The sequence below is a fragment of the Stegastes partitus genome, unplaced genomic scaffold (genome assembly GCF_000690725.1).
Source record: "Stegastes partitus isolate 25-593 unplaced genomic scaffold, Stegastes_partitus-1.0.2 Scaffold664, whole genome shotgun sequence".
NCBI classification, from domain to species: Eukaryota; Metazoa; Chordata; class Actinopteri; family Pomacentridae; genus Stegastes; species Stegastes partitus.
Window position 1 is genome coordinate 22,897 of NW_007578395.1, and position 18,170 is coordinate 41,066.

The 18,170-nt window shown below is 39.8% G+C and overlaps 1 protein-coding gene across 1 annotated transcript in view; it reads left to right on the forward strand.

Moving 5' to 3' along the window:
- Window positions 1-1,200: 1,200 nt before the first annotated feature.
- Window positions 1,201-18,170, forward strand: part of cdh11 (cadherin 11, type 2, OB-cadherin (osteoblast)) — a 60,649-nt gene continuing 43,679 nt past the window's right edge. The window contains exon 1 of the mRNA XM_008290273.1: window positions 1,201-1,265. The gene's annotated coding sequence lies outside the window, so the exon portion shown is untranslated. The remainder of the gene's footprint in view (window positions 1,266-18,170) is intronic.

Sequence of the window (18,170 nt, forward strand, 5' to 3'; positions counted from 1 at the left end):
TTGTGGCCACTTTGGTTGGAAAGTGTCTGAATTTTTGCGATGTGACTGTTGGCTGCAGCTGCGTCATTTATAGTTTTAGAGTTTTTGGGACAAGTGCAGAATTTTTTTGTTTTTTGACAGAAACTCGTTACTGCAAACGGTTCATTTTTGGTGAATATTTAACAGACACATGTCACATAAAGTGATTATGATGAAATTTTAAGCTTAGGTTTGGATAATTTAGTTGAAAAGTCTGAATTTTTGTCACTATTCGTCGCAGGTGGCTTATGAATGGCTTTTCTTTTGCGTCAAATAGCGCAAAATATTTAGTTTTTTTTACAGAATCTGGTTGGAACAAATGGTTTATATGTGGTGGATGTTTAAATGTAGAATAAAGGGATTAAATGAAATTATTTTAAGCTTCGATTTGATGAAGTTTATCAACAGCAGGTCAAAGATGAGTAGTTCAAGGACCAACACATCTTTCAAACTCAGCAGCAGGTTTCAGGGTTCAGTAGATTAAAATCAGATTCATACTAACACATTATATTCATGTTTTAATCAACATTTAAACCTTCTTTTGTCCTTTTTTTAGTCCTGATGTGATGCAAACTGTAATAAATCAGCAGTGGAGGCTGAAGCTTTCTGATCTGAACATCAGACTTTACGGCGTTAAACCAGCTGCAGGTTGTAGTTTGTTGAGTCAGAACCGAGCTGAAAACCCGAGCGAAGCGTCCTCTTGGCTGCCGTCGTGCATGTCGCCGCCGTACAGCTGTTCTGATGGAGGTAAACGCTGAAGGCAGAGAAATGTCTGAGAATCTCTGCAGCATCTCTGCTGGAACGCTGTCGGCTGTCTGAGCCGACGCCTCCTCTAATGGGCTGGAACCCGTTTTTACACATTCATAAATTCATTATCAGAGCCGAAGGAAGCGGCGCGTGGCAGCTTGGTGTTCGTTCAGAGGCCAGAAAAGGTTCGTTTGGGAAGTTTTCAGCGTTTATATTTGCATGAGAGACTGAAAATATTTGATATGCGCGAGTCAAAGCTGTCAGTTTGTTTTGGTTTTTCTTCCTGTTTCTGTGAGTAATTACATGTGATGGGACGGCTAATTAACACTCATCTAATTACAGCGTTGTTGTGTAATTTTCTCTGCATCGCTTCCCGTCGATAAACTGCCTCTTACATGTAGTTAATGTACATTTCCGTCTTCTCTCGTCTCTTCCAGGCGGATCTGTGTCGCCGTGCAGGAAGGACAACCTTCAAAATAAAGCACAGTGATGAGCTAAAGGTGAGTTTGTTTTGTGTGTCTGTGTGCGTTTATTGTAGAACCGGCTTTCATTCATGCTTTTCCTGCCCTCATAAAGACGTTTTTGTCTCCGTCGCTAATGATCTCTGTCCTTCACGGTTAATAGAAAATTATTCACATTTGTTTAGCTGGTATTTGCCCGCAGCAGCTTGTTAAAGAGGACTTGTAAAAATTCATACTTAATATGATCTCATGGCTGAAAACGCGGCTCACAATGCGTTCGCCCTTCGGCCACATGTTCCCAAAGTCACCGTATCAACAACCTCACATCTCCCATACTAAGCATTTTTCTGTTCGCTGGGAAAAAGAGAGAGAGAGAGAGAGAGGAGGAGGGAAAAAGAGAAAAGAAAAGTTGAATAGATTAAAGGCAGATCTAATCGATCCTGAGTGTGCTTATCTGTGGCTGGCAGGCTGACGAGCCGATTTCAGAACGCCGTAGCGTAATCCTTCAACTGCAGGCTGCAAACTGGAAAAAGACAAATACATGGAAAGACTCGCAGACGGCGGGTCGCACCAGGCCCAGAAAACAAACCGGGTGTGGATTAAAACAGACTGACGCAGATTTAAAGAAGAGAATCATTACCGTGGATATGAACTGTTGAAGATTCTGGACCTGCAAACACACCGATCACCCGACTAGACTTTGGTCATAAATAGTTCACTGTACAAAGTAATTAAAGGAACCTGTTTCCACCACTTACAAAACATTTTTGTGAGTTTTTTTGACACAATAATGTTGCATCAACTTAATATTGTGTCTAATTTAAACTCAAATGTCTGCATTCGTTGATTTATAGGATTTTTAGGTTGAGATAACTTCATGAAACTGGCTCGATAAAGTTGTTTTTTTTCCCGCCTTGAGTTCAGAATTTGAACAAACCTGCACAATTTCAGACACTTAATTCGTCGACCTTAATGTAAGTTGTTGTTTGAACTTAATTTTATTACAAGTTGTCTGAACTCAAACATGCACTTTAAAAATAATCCAGGAGACCTATTTTCACTTTCTAATTAAATGCATGGTTGCACAGTTTTAAAAAAATAAATATATTTGACAGTTTTAGGAACGTTTCAAACATTATTTTAATGAGTTAATGTACTGATGTTGCATCAACTTAATATCGTGTGTAGCTTCAACTTGAATTTCTGCATTAGTTGATTTAAAACTAAATTCAGGCGAACGGAAATTCTTTCTATTTCCTCTTCTCTGTCTTACCATGAACAGACCATTTCTGACAGTTAATTAAAATTTGATTGAAGAGTTAAAGCCAATTCCACAAACTTAATAATGTTTGTTGGTTGAACATAATTTCATTAGATGCTGTCGCAACTCAAACACTGTTGAGCCCAAAACATGTTTTGCTGTCTGTCAATAAATCAACATTCTGGTTTTCTGATGGATGATCTTCTGACTCGTTCGCACATTAAAGATGAATTCGTCGTCAGGTTTTCTGTATCAGAGGAACTCTAAAGTTCGTTGTGACCGTTCTTCCAGCTTCACTTTAAGGACACTTTCTGCAGAGTTTCGTCATTTATCCGTATGCGAGGCTCTAAACCTTCCATCAGCCACGAAGCTTTTCCTTCATGAGCTTTCTGTGGATTAAACTCTGCAGCTGCTGTGAAACCTCATTGACATCTATTGATCCGGTTTATTAGGATTCTCGGTTTCAGAGGGTTTTAGCTTCTGATTGGACGTTTAACCTTTCGACCTCCAAGACGGGATCCGAGCACCGCGTCCCATAATAGGAGGCATTCATCGGGATGACCTCTGCTGTCACCGTGACAACCTGCTGGTTTGGTGTCTGTCTCGGAGAACGAGGCAGAAAAGAGAACAAAGGCTGTTATCAGAGCGAGCCTCGGTCTCCTCTGGCTGCAAATGGCTGCAGATTTACGGTCCTGCTCGTGTTTTTTGTGGCTGTTTGTGCAGCTTCTCGCTTATTTCATCCTCCAGCGGCAGACAGCAGCACATTAGGAGCCTCCACTTGTTTTGGTTCTTTTTACGATTTGTGGAGATAGTTTCTAAATTATGCTGCGTTTCGGCTCCGAGGCCGTTCAGCCACAGAGCTTCTCCTCAGCCAAACGCTGGCGGCGGCGGCGGATTAATCTCGTCAGGAAGCAGAACTTCAGCCGCGCGCCAGCTTCAGGTTAGTTCCTCTCCGGTCTAAGTTGATTTCACGTGCATTATCTGCAGTGTAATGCAATGCTGACAACGGCTGAAACGGTTCCAGAATGAAGTGAAACTGCAGTTTGCTTTCACCAAAACACATTAAAAGCAGCTCAGAGCCTCGTGTGCTGATCTGGTTTACTGTACGGAGCTGGAGTCAAGTCACAGCAGATGGTCCACATGATGTTAGTTCTGCAGGATCTGTGACTGTGTGGCTCCTTCAGGATTCCTGCTGCAGATGCAAGAATCCGGCGCCGAAATCTGCTCAAATCAGCGTCTTAAACGGATGTTTTCTCTGTGTCACACCGACGGTTGGACGTGATTCATCTGCAGAAACGTTCCTGATGTTTGTAAAACCTGATGAGCTTCAGTCGAACAGCAACCAGCTGACTGTGACACATGATGGTTCGGTTTCTACAAAATACAGACACAAACTGCAAAAGTCGAAGGGAACTGAAGAAAAAGTTTGACACCAACAAGAGGCAAAATATCACTAATCAGACACAACATGACAAAAATGAGACACAAAAAGACAGAAAGGAGACAAAAGAGAGACAAACAACGTCACAACAGAACATCACAAACATGATACAAAGGAAAAATAAGGCACAAAACAACAATAATGAGACACAAACAAGAAAAACATGAGACAAAATGACACAAGCAAGATGCAAAAGAAAAACAAGACACAACATGACAAAAACAAGACAACAAAAGTACAAAAATGAGACAAAACAACATAAAAGAAGATAGAAAAAGAAGACACAAAACGACGTGACAAAAACTAGACATAAAATGACACAAAACAACAATTAAAGAGGCATAAAAGAAAAATAAGACAGAAAACAACACAAAGAAGACACAACAGGACAAAAACAAGACAACAAAAGTACAAAAACGAGACAAAGAAGACATAAAGGAGACACAACGTGACAAAAACTAGACATAAAATGACACAAAACAACGATTAATAAGACATAAACGAGAAATAAGACAGAAAACGTCACAAAGGAGACACAAAAGGACAAAAACAAGACAAAAATTAACACAAAATGAGTAAAGCAAGACACACAAGAGCCCAAATCAAACACAAAACAACACAAAAACGAGACATAAAATGACCCACAAATGAGACATAAAAGAAAAATGAGCCGTAAAACGACTCAAAGGGACAAAAACGTGACAGAAAACGACAATAAAACTCAAAAATCAACACAAAGCAGCTAACGTTATCTAGTTAAACAGTGAAGCTCATGTTTTACCCTGAATTCCAGTCGTTAGCTAGTGGAGGTAATTATAATAACGACAGCATTTTACAGGAATGTTGGTTTGGCTTCAGTTTTACCGTCTCCAGAGTTAACCTGTTAAACCATCAGCTCTACGGCGGCGGCTGGCGGCGGCGATAAGAAGCAGGACTCAGGATTCACACAAACACAGAGGAGAGCTCTAACGCCCTCCACAGCATCGATTATCGGCCGGCGGACTGATCCAGAGGCAGATACAGAGCAGCTCCCATCGATGAAATCCTGAGGAGAGGTCAGTCCTCCCACGCTCAGCGCTCCGTTACCCAAAACCTGCCTTTGACTCGCTCCGCGTTGGTTTTTCCTGGAAATCAGAACTGAGTTAAAGACGCTGCGTCCCGATTGGTCCGTTTGTGGACGTCGGTGAGATTAATCGGCCGTGATTACGAGCGTCGGCTTAATGCCCCAAAACGAGACGCGAGATGTTCTGGAGGCAGAATCCTTCATTTCTAAGAGAATCCAAACTGAAAGCAGCTTTTTTAACAGACTGTTGTGTGAAAACAGCAGAACCGATCGTTTTAATACAGATTTCTACGGCGAGACACAAACGTGCAGCAGTCAGATGATACTGTCAGCATCATTTACTCCGAGTTAAAGGTTCTTAGAGGGTCTTTTTTATTTAAAACTCAGAGTTTGTTGACCTGCAGATGCTCAGAAAAATCTGCTGAAATGAGAGAAAAGCACCAAAAACGAAGATTTGTATTTATATTAGTGATTTATATTAGTCATGACTTTGGTTTTCTATTTCAACGTTTAATAAGAAAACCGTCCGTGTGGATAAAATCACCTGGTTTCAGGTAAATCTGACGTCAGAACTCCTGATTTCAAGCTCATGTTTGGTCTCTCTGCAGTAACTGATGGAGAAGCTTCTACTGGAGCTGCACGGGAGGCGTTCAGGGAACATCTGGAAATTATGGCATCTATTGATGAGCAGATGTTCAGCCAGTGAGGAGTTTTGGGTGCAGTTTTGTTCATATTTAGCCTCTAGTAGATTATTTAAACTCTTTTTTGGGGAGGAATGTAGCACGAATAATCATCATCTCAGCATCCGTCGACATAATCTTGTAAATAATCATTCTGTCCGTGATCGTGCAGCCGCTTGAAAAGACCGTATAGATTAAAATCAGGTTCTCCTTCTGCGGATTCTTGCAATTTTTAAGGCCACACAATAACCGTGACCATTTAAATCAGCAGCACAAAGATCTAAATGACGACTGTAAAACCAGATCTGAGCGAGATTCGAAGCAACAAATCGTTTTTAACGTCTTTACCAGAGTTACTACAGGTTCTGAACGGCCTCTTTCATTATTATCGTTTCTTATTTTCCATGCAGACACCTTCCCCATCGTTCTAGAGCGACTGGTTCCTTCCTCATAAAGCTGGCCACAAGTCTCTCCACAACTTTCTCCTGAGTAGTTTTCTCCACCGAACGAGTTAAATCCACAAAGTTTTGGGCCCGATTTAGTGAGAAAAACCTCCTCAGATGTCTGCCGATAAACCGGCCGGTGACGCAACCGCCCGAATGATGAAACCAGGTGACAGTGTTTAATTTGAAAGCTTCGGGGATCCGCTATCAGGAGAAAATGGTATTTCAGAGGAGGAGGGGAATTGCTTTTAGGTGCTCAAAGGATGCAAGAAATGGAGGAGTTTATCCTGCGATATGAGATTACAGGCTGATGGGCCCTGAACCACCCGCAGAGTCGCCTCCGTGACCCCAATGCGCTGCTTTTAAACCCACGTGGATCGAACCGGGTTGACGATCTGGATTTCGTATTGATTTTTCGTTTTAATTCTGCTTCATCTCCGGCTCTCCTGCACGTCGTCGCTCCGTTTTGTTCCAGATCGAATGTAAATATCCCATAAGCGCCGTCGCACAGCTCAGAAGCAGCAGCAGCGGCACAAAGAGGGAAACAGAAAGAGGAAAGAATGAGCAGATAAATGTGTTTGCAGCGAGATTAGCGTGCATCATAAAACCCACAAACCCTGCGAGGAGCCGGAGGAACGTGGATGATGGTTAACAGTCGGAGCCGGAGCCCAGAAACACAGAATGAAAGTGAGGAAAAAGATCAGGACGGGAACAGAGAGGATGTCAGAAGGCAGAGATACTGAAGTACAGAGATACAGGGAGAGGAAAAAACAAATGTAAGCCCCCGAGGATTAACGCTCTCATTTCTCTTTGGGGAAGAATAGAAAAAAGAGGATTTCCACCTCCGATCCTCTCAGCCTCCCTTTGATATCTGCTCTCTCTCTGTCTCATATTCTAATATCTTTAGTCTCTATTCATGATGCTGGAACAGACTGAGCCGGACACAAATCCTCTCTGCTGCTCTCTTTTTCCCTCGCTCCAACTTCAGCTCATCTCTTCGTTCGTTTTCCTCGCGATGTCACGTTTTTGTTTTTTTTTTGTTCTCTACCTGCCTCAGCTGTTGCATCAGTCGAGCTGCACGCCGCCGCCGTCGCTTTAACGAGCTGCTCTAACAAGACGAACGAGCTTCCCGCTGCTCCGCTAACGGCGCCTCTCGTTCTCACGGTTTACGGACAAAATATATTCAGCCGAACTTAATTAACGACAACATACACGCATTTAATACATCGTTAAGATTTAGCAGCAGAACCGAACCCGTGTGGTTTCCGACTGATTCTTTTATCTGATCCCGTCTCGTCGCTCTTCGCTGAGGTTCCTGTTTCTCTGCAGCATAAAGTCCTGCAGCTCTGTGGAATTACGACATGAAGAAGGAGGAGAGTGAAGTCATAGAAAATAAAAGAAAAAAGTTGACTTTCTGTGTAAAACTTCCACAAAGAGGCACAAAAGAGCAACAAAACGACCCGAAGGAGACGCAAACCAACACAAAATAGATGCAAAAACAACCAAAAGTCCAAAAAGAGACAGAAAAAACTAAATAAAACAAGAAAATGAACATAAATACACACAAAATGTCCACAAAGACACGTCAGATATCAACTAGAAGATGCATAAAGACAGTAAAGAATATAAAGTCCTGCAGCTCTGTAGAATTAGAACGACGTGAAGGAGGAGGAGGAGAGAACCAGAGACGTCGACTAGAAGTCATAGAAAATAAAAGAAAAAAGTTGACTTTCTGTGTAAAACTTCCACAAAGAGGCACAAAAGAGCAACAAAACGACCCGAAGGAGACGCAAACCAACACAAAATAGATGCAAAAACAACCAAAAGTCCAAAAAGAGACAGAAAAAACAAAATAAAACAAGAAAATGAACATAAATACACACAAAATGTCCACAAAGACACGTCAGATATCAACTAGAAGATGCATAAAGACAGTAAAGAATATAAAGTCCTGCAGCTTTATGGAAAATTAACCATTTTTCAGACATTATTATGCAGATTTTTGTTTAAAATAACAGCAACTAGCTGTAAAATAGTTTATTTTTTCTGAATACCGAGTAATTGTACAACTTTTTTTTAAATGTTTATTTTTATGTGATTTGTTTTTTCTTGTGATGTTATTTGATCTATTTATAATTTAAAATAACAGGAAAAATCTGTAAAATAAACACGAATTGTTCCATAAAAAAATCATTTTTTACAGTGTAGTTGCAGAAACAAACAGCATGCAGGTTCAGTGATTAACTTTAAATGTTAATTTGGCCTTTATTCTATGGTGCGGTCATGACAGAGACAGGAAAGTCGGGGAGAAGAACCCGAGGAAACAGTTCATGAGCGGGATTCGAACTCATGACCTCCACGTTGGGGACTGTAGCCCCGTACATGAGACACCAGCTCCACCAGGGGAGCTACAGCGGCGCCCCGAAGATGTAAATTTCTAATATGAAACAATAAAACACTGAGAGGATTTTACTGTACACTGCAGGAGAATTGGTCACAGTCACAAGTTCATTAAGCGGAGCTCTGGAGGACGTTGTGGACGGAACATAAACCATAAATCCGTCCTGACGGCGACACACATCAGGATTCTCTCCGTGTCCCTCTAACCTGCGCCGCTCTTTGTGCTGCTGCATTTCTGAGATATAAACTTGAGCCGGGCCTTTGGAGGCAGAATAAATCTCTCTGTGTGTTTTCTTTCCTCCCCGGTCTCCCCCTCGTCCCTCTTCCCTCCTGCCTCCGTGGCCTCATTCTTTTCCTTTCTGCTGCTTTTCTTCACGTCTTTGTGGTCATCTGTCGCTGCTCCGCCAACCTTTAAGAATCCAAAGCATTTTATTTTTCCTCTCGGCCTCAAATCGAATCCAGACGCCCCCGTTTCCTGCCCCGGCTTCTCTTTCTGCCCCTCCCTCGGGGGCTGCAAACCAGAAACCCCCCACACACTAGAAATGGAGGCCTTTTTTTTTTTTTTGGTTTTTCCATAGCATGAATTCCTCAAAGTTTCCTCCCTCTGGTTTCTATTCCGGGAAACTCTTTCTCTTCTTATGATGGAGCCGAACCTCTTTTGTCTCTTTATCTCCGACTCAAAGCTGCAGCGACAGTCGTGAGTCTTCTTCTTCTTCTTGATCTTCTGTGGTTGTTTTACAAGAACTTCATTCATTAACATGTTTAAAAAATAAATAAGAAGAGCAGCAGCAGTGTGAGAAGACGTCTGAGTCGTTCTCTGAAGCAACCCTGTGATTATCGGCGTCAGTTTTTAATGCACACTGCCTGCATTTCATCTGAAAACTCCCTGATTTGTTGTAAAATGACCGTTGGGCACAGCTGGATGGATCACGGCTCCATGATTGTGCAGAAAAGTGCAGAATATTTTGTTTTTTACAGAATCTGATCAGACAAATCACTTATTTTTTTGGCTATTTTTTTTTTACGAGACGTGTAAAGAGATTTTGCTAAAATATGTAAATCTTCCTGAAATAGTTAAAATTTCTTCCTGTTTTTACACTTTCCAGCTGGTTTCTGTTGATTTTCTTTTGCCTCTTGAGCTCATTTGTCTTTTTTATCTCCCAGATAAAGACTCATGAATCTTGATCCCCGGCACTTGTTTTACAAGAACTTTACTCATAGTAAAAAAAAAATAAAAAGAGCAGCAGCAGTGTGAGAAAGTGTCCGTCGGAGCCGCTTTCCGAAGCAAACCTGTGATTATCGGCGTTCGTTTTCTGTTTTTAGTGCATTCTTAAAGCAGTAATTACAGCAAAGCTGTAATTTGTGCTGGACGGTGACAGAAAACCTAAAGACTGAATAAAGTATAAGGGACGGAGGGAGAACGGAGCAGCTCGGTTACCTGTTAATTAAAGAAAAGCACATTCACACGGTTTCTGTTCTATTATTAACAACAAGCTGTTTATTCACATTTCACACTTTTTAAATGTTATTCAGTTCTTCGTTTGTGCTGTTAGAACGACAGAAATCAGAAAAAGGAAAGAAAAATGTTGAATTTCTGTCTAAAAAGAGCAACTGCACGATGCAGCGAGACACAAAACGAGCTGAAACAGATGCAGACCAACACAGAACAGATGCAACGTGATCACAAAGAGCCACCAAACAAAATAACTCCACATGAGCTGATTTACACACTCGTCTCTGATTTTTTGTCACCTGACTGTTAGTCACAGCTGAGTCATTCATGGCTTCATGGATGCGACAACAAGTGCAGAATTTTCTGTTTTTCACAGAATCTACTTAAAGCAAACGGTTTATTTTTGGCAAATTTTTTGAAAAAGAAAAATTGTAAAATAAAGTGACTTGGATGAAAAGCTCAGATTTAGTTTTTTTTAGTCCAGATGAGTTTATTCTTAAATTTCAGCATCATTCAGACGAGGCTGAGAGGAGGAAATAAACTATAAAGGACACACATAAGGAGGCAAATAGGAATAAAAAGACACAGAAGAAGTTTAATTATCTGTTAGTTACAGACGACGTTCAAAACCACATCCACACGGTTCAGAACAAGGTGGTTTTTCCACATTTTTAGGCTGCTATTTCTAATTCTTAGTCATTCTGGACGTACTTAAATGCCCTTAATGTGGACTCGATGCAGGACTTTAACATAAAAACCCACCAGCGGCGCTCTGAAGCTGCTCGACTGCTCTGGAAGCTGATTTTTTTATTCCTTTAGAAGGGCAGCAGATCAAATTCTTTTAGTTTTACTCACCAAAAAAAAACACATAAGTCTAGAAGTTGGTTCCTAAAGTTCCCAAAAACATCAATTTCAATATTTAATTTGTGCGACGCTGCTCTAAACGGAACAAACGATGAATTGTGACGACGATAATCAGGCTCCTCGTGGGTAAAACTCTGGTTCTGGGTCCTCTGATGAGGCGTCACAGTGATTAATTATAAACACAGTTCTGTTGTTACAGTTTGTGTAAATGCACAGAACCTGTTTCCTAAATGAAGCGAGAATCAACCTCGGTCTCATTCGCAGCAAATAAAAATAATAAAAGAAGCAGCTCTGATTGCACGTAATTTAGCACAAATTGCATATGATTTCCATAGAAATGAGTGTGATGCTCGGTAATTGAGGACGCTAATCAGAACGAGCAAAACAAAACCGTTCCCAAAATACACCCGTAAAGCGAGTTTATTCTGGGGAGGCGACGCTCTTTGAACGCGGCGACTCGTCCGCGGCGAGAATTAGAGTTTCCAAACACAACAATGGCGGCGTTAATTAGCCGCTAGTTAGCTGCACGCGGCAAATAGGGAAGTGTGTTCGCTGTTTGTCCTCTTCATTATCGGCTATGTTTGGAAATTAACGCGACGTGTTGTTCGGCGCTCGTTTGGTACGACGGAGGCGTTCGTCTTTCCGGGTGGATTCTAGTGTTTTCACCCAAACCAACACAAACTAGATTAAAATAAAATAAAATCAACATACACACATGTACAAACTACTCAATCAAGAGATAACTCCAAAAAGAGACAGAAACAATTAATTAAAACAAGAAAATGTCCACAAAGAGCCACCGAATATCAACTGGAAGATGCATAAAGACAGTAAAGATATAAAGTCCGGCAGCTCTGTGGAACCACAACATGAGGAAGGAGAGAGAAGTCAGAAAAAGAAGAAAGTTGACTTTCTGTGTAAAACGACCACAAAGAGGCACAAAAGAGCAACTACATGATGCGATGACACAGCAAAGAGACACAAAACGACCTGAAAGAGACGCAAACCAACACAAAATAGATGCAAAAACCAAACCAAGAGATAAAGTTGGATTATTTTGTAAAATGACCACAAAGAGATGCAAAAGAAGAACCGCACGATGCAACAACACAACAAAGAGACACAAAACGACCTGAAAAGATGCAAGCCAACACAAAATAGATGCAAAATCAACATTAACACACCTGCAAAAACCAGCACAGACCCCAAAGAGACACGAAATCTCAACGACAAGATGCAGAAATACAGCAAAGAACATAAAGACCTGTCAGCAGGAAGGGATACAGTTGGATGTCTTCATTATTTATCTCAGAAAAATGAAATAAAAACCTGGAATTAGCGTGGTTTACATTCCTCTAAGTGTCCACAGCTGCAGGAATAAATGTTGGCGCTTCAGTAAAACATAGACGGACTTAAGTTTTTGATTTATTTCAATACTTACGTGCAAACACTGCCTGCAGTTCAACCAAATAAAACATTTTTCCACATGACTGTCGGTCACAGCTGAGTGGCTTCACGGTTGTGCAGAAAAGTGCAGAATATTTTTTTCAGATTCTGGTTCCAGCAAACGCTTTAATTTTGACGATTTTTATTTATTTTAATGATTTGTCATGATTTTAAGCTCACATCTGTAAATATTTCTGCACGGCACAAATTAAAAGTTTGAGAAAAGCTTCGAATTCTGTCTGTTTTCACCATTTCTTGGCGGCTAAATGGTGCAATTTTGGAGATTTTTTTTAAAATTTTAATTTGGCAAGACAACATGACTTTTAAACTTGGAGGCTGGTTTTAGATTTCGGAGGCTGTTCATCATGTTTCCCCCTGAACTGTACAAACCTGTCAGTTTAACCATCATTTAACCATCATGTTTATCAGAGACCTTACCTGAAGGCACTCACCTGTTTCTTCAAGGTCCACAACATGATCCGTGTGACAGCAGCCGTCTTTAAATCCTTCATGATTCTTCTCCTTCCACACTGTGAACATAAAAGAAAACATGTTCAAAATGGTTAAAACGTGGCCGTAAGGACGCCAAAAAATGTGTTAAAAAACATTGAACTACTGTAAATGTGAAAGCGGTGAGAATAACAGAACATATGTGGAAGTTAACTGGATTTTTACTGATTTAAATACAATAAAAATGAGTCATTTTATGGTCAAATGTTAGAAATGATCCATTTCTATTTGTAAAACTAGAGATTTTTGACATATTTAAACTGATGGATAGTTGTTGTTGTTTTTTTTTTTTTTAAATATGCACATATATATATATTTTTTTTTAAACGTGTGATTTTATGGGCAAATAAATAAATTTATAAAATTACAGATTTTTGATGTGAACATTATTTACAGTTTTTACTATTTTTTTATATTTTCATTTTTTTGTTTATTTTTTTTAAATAGTCAACTTGTAAAATAATCTTTCGTTTCTCTGTGATTTAAAAATAAATAAATTTTTAAAAAGTCAGTAATTTTAAAGAGAAAAACTGGAAAATTCTGTTAAAAAAAACAAAACAACTAAAAAAGAAATGTATACTTTACTTCCGAATAATGGCAGATATCAGTAATATATGCTAACGACGTAAATACAGTAAAAAAAAAAAAAAAAAAAAATAGTGCATGTATAATATAATATATAATGCCATATAAATATTTTACAGATATTTGTCACTGCTGTTACAGTTTTTGAAAGTTCTAATATTTCATTCACTTTCTAAACCTCCGATGATTCTGCTGTAATTAATCACACAGTAACGAACCTTTGAGGTAAATTACAGTCATGAAACTTTAAACACACGACTCGGGGACATTTTTCAGACTTTACATGCAGAAAACGTGACTTTAGCACCATAAATAAGAACAACGGCGCCGTGACGGGACTCTGCTCTAATTAAACCGTGTTCACGTTAATGATTGTTATTATTATTCAGGTTCGGACGTTGTGGACGTGGAGCAGCAGCAGGACGCTGCTTTGGCTGCTTTTCATGTAAATAGAGACTAATGAAGTTAAAGTGAGCCTGATTAGAGAAAACAGAGGAGAAAGAAAACAGCACAAACACTCTGGGATGTAATTAGCACTTAGAGGTTCACTAATGGCTTAATAGCAATCAGCACACACACACACACACACACACACACACACACACACACACACACAGGCTCACAACTGTGTGGAGTTGCTCGAATCTCATTAATAACTATTTTGGTGAATGCTGAGGAAGCTCTACACACACACAGACACACACAGTATCACACACACACACACACACACAGTATCACACACACACACAGTCACACACACAGTATCACACACACACACACATACACAGCATCACACACACACAGGAACACACACAGTAACACACACACACACACACACACACACACACACACAGTAACACACACTTGTGCTCTAATTGAAAGGCGATTAGTCGTCAGGTTTCGTGATGGAAGCTAAACGTCTGGTGTCTGTTTTCAGCTCCGTCCTGTTTTTAAGCTTTTAACAGACCGCAAAGAGTCGACCGCAAGAAACAGGAGCCCGGCCTGAACTCTGATCCTCCCGCTCGCATCTGCAGCTTCCATTTCAAACACGGTTTTATCAGGAAAGTCGATTCATCTGAACTGATTGTAGAAAAAACAGCAGGTCAGCTTTAAAACCAAACACAAGCTTACGTGTGATTTTACCATAAATAGATTTTCTATTTGACAAAAAATACTATTTTCCAATATTTAATGTCCATATTTCTCTTGATAATAAGTATTTTTAAAATAAAGATTTTTTTTGCTGATTAAAATATCGTTTTTAAAAAAAGTAGTGTAAAAATACATAAAAACCAAAAATGACCAGTAATGAAAAATACAGATTTTTAATTAAGTGAACATTATTCTTTTGTTACAGCTGACATGTAAATCAATACTTTTATTATGTGATTTTACTATCAGTTATTTTTTTTATTTGACATAACAAAAAAAATAAAAGTAAAATTTAAAAAAAAAACTATTTTCCAATATTTATTGTCCATATTTTTTCTTTAAAATAACCTTTTTTATTTTTATTTATTTGCTGAATAAAATACAGTTTTAAAAAAGGAGTGAAATTTGTCAGAGTAAAAGAACACAAAAATCAGAAATTGCCAATAATAATGTGAATATTGTTCTCTTGTTACAGCTAGCGTGTAAAATAAGTAAAATATTGTGTTTTTATTGGATAATTATAGTTATGTAGCGATACTAAATGAGGGAAGTGAAAAAAGACGTAACTCACTGATCGTGGCATCTCTAAATAATAATAATAATAATAATAATAATAACAATAATAATAATAATAATAATAATAATGATAAATACTCATCTATAGTTTTGTATCTGGTGTTTTTGGTCCAGCGCTGACTCGACAGCTCGACTGGAACGTCTGCATCATTCACTCTGTATTTATTTCTATGTCTCCGTATTTATCGTATTAAATCTCTGCATGTGGAACGACGCGTCACTTCTTCAAGGAACCACACATCAGACAAAAATAAAACCCAGAGCGAGAGAAGCCCTGAGAGTCGGGCTCTGCGTCCACCGCAGAACATCCAGGGATTTGTTCCTGAGAGCAGGAGTGGATTTTTACAGTAACAGAAAATCTCATTTTAAACCTGCCGTGACCCCTTTTCTCATCCCGGCTGTAAAAAAAAAAAAAAAGAAGCACGCCATCGCATCTGGATGGAATCGAGTTCAGGGTAACGGAGCGGTCCGGTGTTTACAGCCGGCCCTGTTCTGGGCCTGTTCTGGGCCTGTGGTGTCCTTGGATGTCAAAAAAAGACAAAACCTTAAAACCCACAAGAGCTCATTTACACGAAACCTCTCCAGAGAGAAACGTCTCAGAGCTCCGTGAAGCAGGACGAAGTCACACCGACTGCTCAGAAGACAGAAACCGTGGAAATATGAAACCAGTTCACACTTTATTTGAATTTAACGTTGATATTATTGTCTGCATCTGAGCTTTGTTGTTTTATTTCAGCATTTAATTTGATAAATAAAAATTTGAAAAAGGACAAACATCCAGAAGTCATGTCACCTTCTGAACCTTAAAACCTGCCGGCGTGTCTAAAATTATTTTTCCACAAATTGTAAAAGCAGAAATCGTCTTTGAAGTTTCAGCTTTACGATGGTCTTTGAACTCCTCATCTGTGACTAAACCTGAGCTTAAAATCAGGATCAGAATCGTTTTATTCTGCCAAAAACACATCATTTGCACCAACCATGTTCTGGAAAAACAAAAAAATTCTGCTCTTCTTGATGCAACAACCGAACCGAGAGTGACTCGGCTGCGACCGACAGTCATGAGAGGAAAAAATCAGGAAGTTTTCGGCTGAACTGCGGCAGCGTTTAGACGAAGCAGATAATTATGGAAACAACTAAACGTGTGAACGGTTAAAGCTCTGCTGTCGGGGGAGACGGCAGTGTTGGAAACATGCTGGATTTTCATCTTTAATTTTTGTATTTTATCTGACTTGATGTTGAATTTGTATCTATTCGGTGTCGGTTTGCATCTTTTTCAGGTCGTTTTGTGTCTTTCTGCATCCTGTAGTTGCTCTTTTGTGCCGTTTTGTTGTCGTTTTACAAAAAAAAATCAACTTTTTTCCTGATTTCTGTGGCGTCTCTGAGTTCTCTCTCCTCCTTCATGTCGTTCTGTTTCCACAGAGCTGCAGGACTTGATACCCTTTGCTGTCTTTTTGCGTCTTTGCTGTCTCTTTGTGTGTGTTTTTGTTGATCTATTTTCTTGGTTCCGTCTCTTTTCTCTCACTCAGATAGTTTTTGCAGGTGTGTTAATGTTCATTTGGCGTCTATTCTCTGCCGGTTTTCGTCTCTTTCGGTCTTTTCGTGTCTCTCTGCGGCGTCGTTGAATCCCGTACTTGTTCTTTTGAGCCTCTTTGTGGTAGTTTTACAACTTTTTCCTTCTTTTTTTTGATGCTTTCCTGAGTTCTCTCTCTCTCTTCTCGTCTTTGGTGGTGCTGTTTCCATGGAGTAAATAAACAGCAGAGTTTTTGTTCAGCACATAAATATAAAGATGATTGAGGATCCATTCTGGCTTTGGAAATCAAAGCGAGTCCATTTCTGCGCGGCCTTGTTCGGCGTGCAAAGAAAAGCAGCAGCACAAGGACAAATTAGAGCAAACAGCGCGCCGTCTCCGTCCGTCTGCGTCGCTCCTCATATATGTATTATTACTTCTGCTCACACGAGCTGCAGCGAGACGATTGTTTGCCTTCACCTCCCCGACAGCAGCGAGACGTGGAGAGAAAAGCAGGAAGCCTGAGAGAGCCACACAGCGAGCGGGCGGACAGGGAGATATATCACATTCATACATGAATGAATCACCTTTATTACTGCCGACCCCCGAGAGGGAGCAGAGGGAGGGAAAGTTTGAGCAGCGAGAGGAGGAAAAAGTGGGGTCAACTCAGTTTTTTCTTTCTCTTTCTCTCTCTCTCTAGATATATATATACTTCGCCGGTATTTTCCAATGTTATTTTAATGGCTGTTGGAGGTTTGGCTCAGTGAGCTGAGAAAGAAATGAAAACCGAGTCCAGAGAAACTCAGCGAACAAAGAAAAAAAGGAGGGACTGTGACTGAGGCAGCGGAAAACACAGAGTTAAAGCCGTCGCTGGGGCGGAAAGGAACAAGTTCTGTTTGATAATATTCATATGATCGTGTTTTATGTCTCGTTTTTCCTCGATGAGAAGCCTCTGAACCCAAAAACTCACGAAAAGTTGTGTTTTCTTCTGTAAAAATCACCAAAATGACCAAATCTATCAGCAAGATTTGAAACTTTCCCACAGTCCTCGAACTACTCATCTGTAAGTCTCCACCTGAAACTTAAATAAAATGATATCTCATCAAAACCACCTTAAAGATTCGGTAAAAGACAAACGATTCGGTGACTTAGCTGCAACCGGCGGTCACATGATCTCATGCTGCAGTGAAAACTGAGCCACAGTAAGAAAAAAAAAAAAACAGCTCCAGAGAAGCTTAAATCATGGCTGAACTAAAACTGTTCCCCTCAGAGGTTCGGTCTGATCCGTTTACAGCAGCAGCAAACTAAAGAGCAGAATATTCTGTAAAAAAAAAAACAACCAAAGCAATCAGAAACAGCGCTAATAATAAACAGCACTTATCGCTGAATGTCAAATAAATCATCCAAAACTACAATTTTAGTTTTCAATTTAAAAAAAACATCTACTTTAAAGAGACATTTGTGCACAAATGTGTTTAAAAATGATCATAAAAGCTTCGCTGTGGCGTTAATGTGACATTAAACAGCCACACTTTGTGTAGCTCCTGTTTTTTGGCTGGTTTC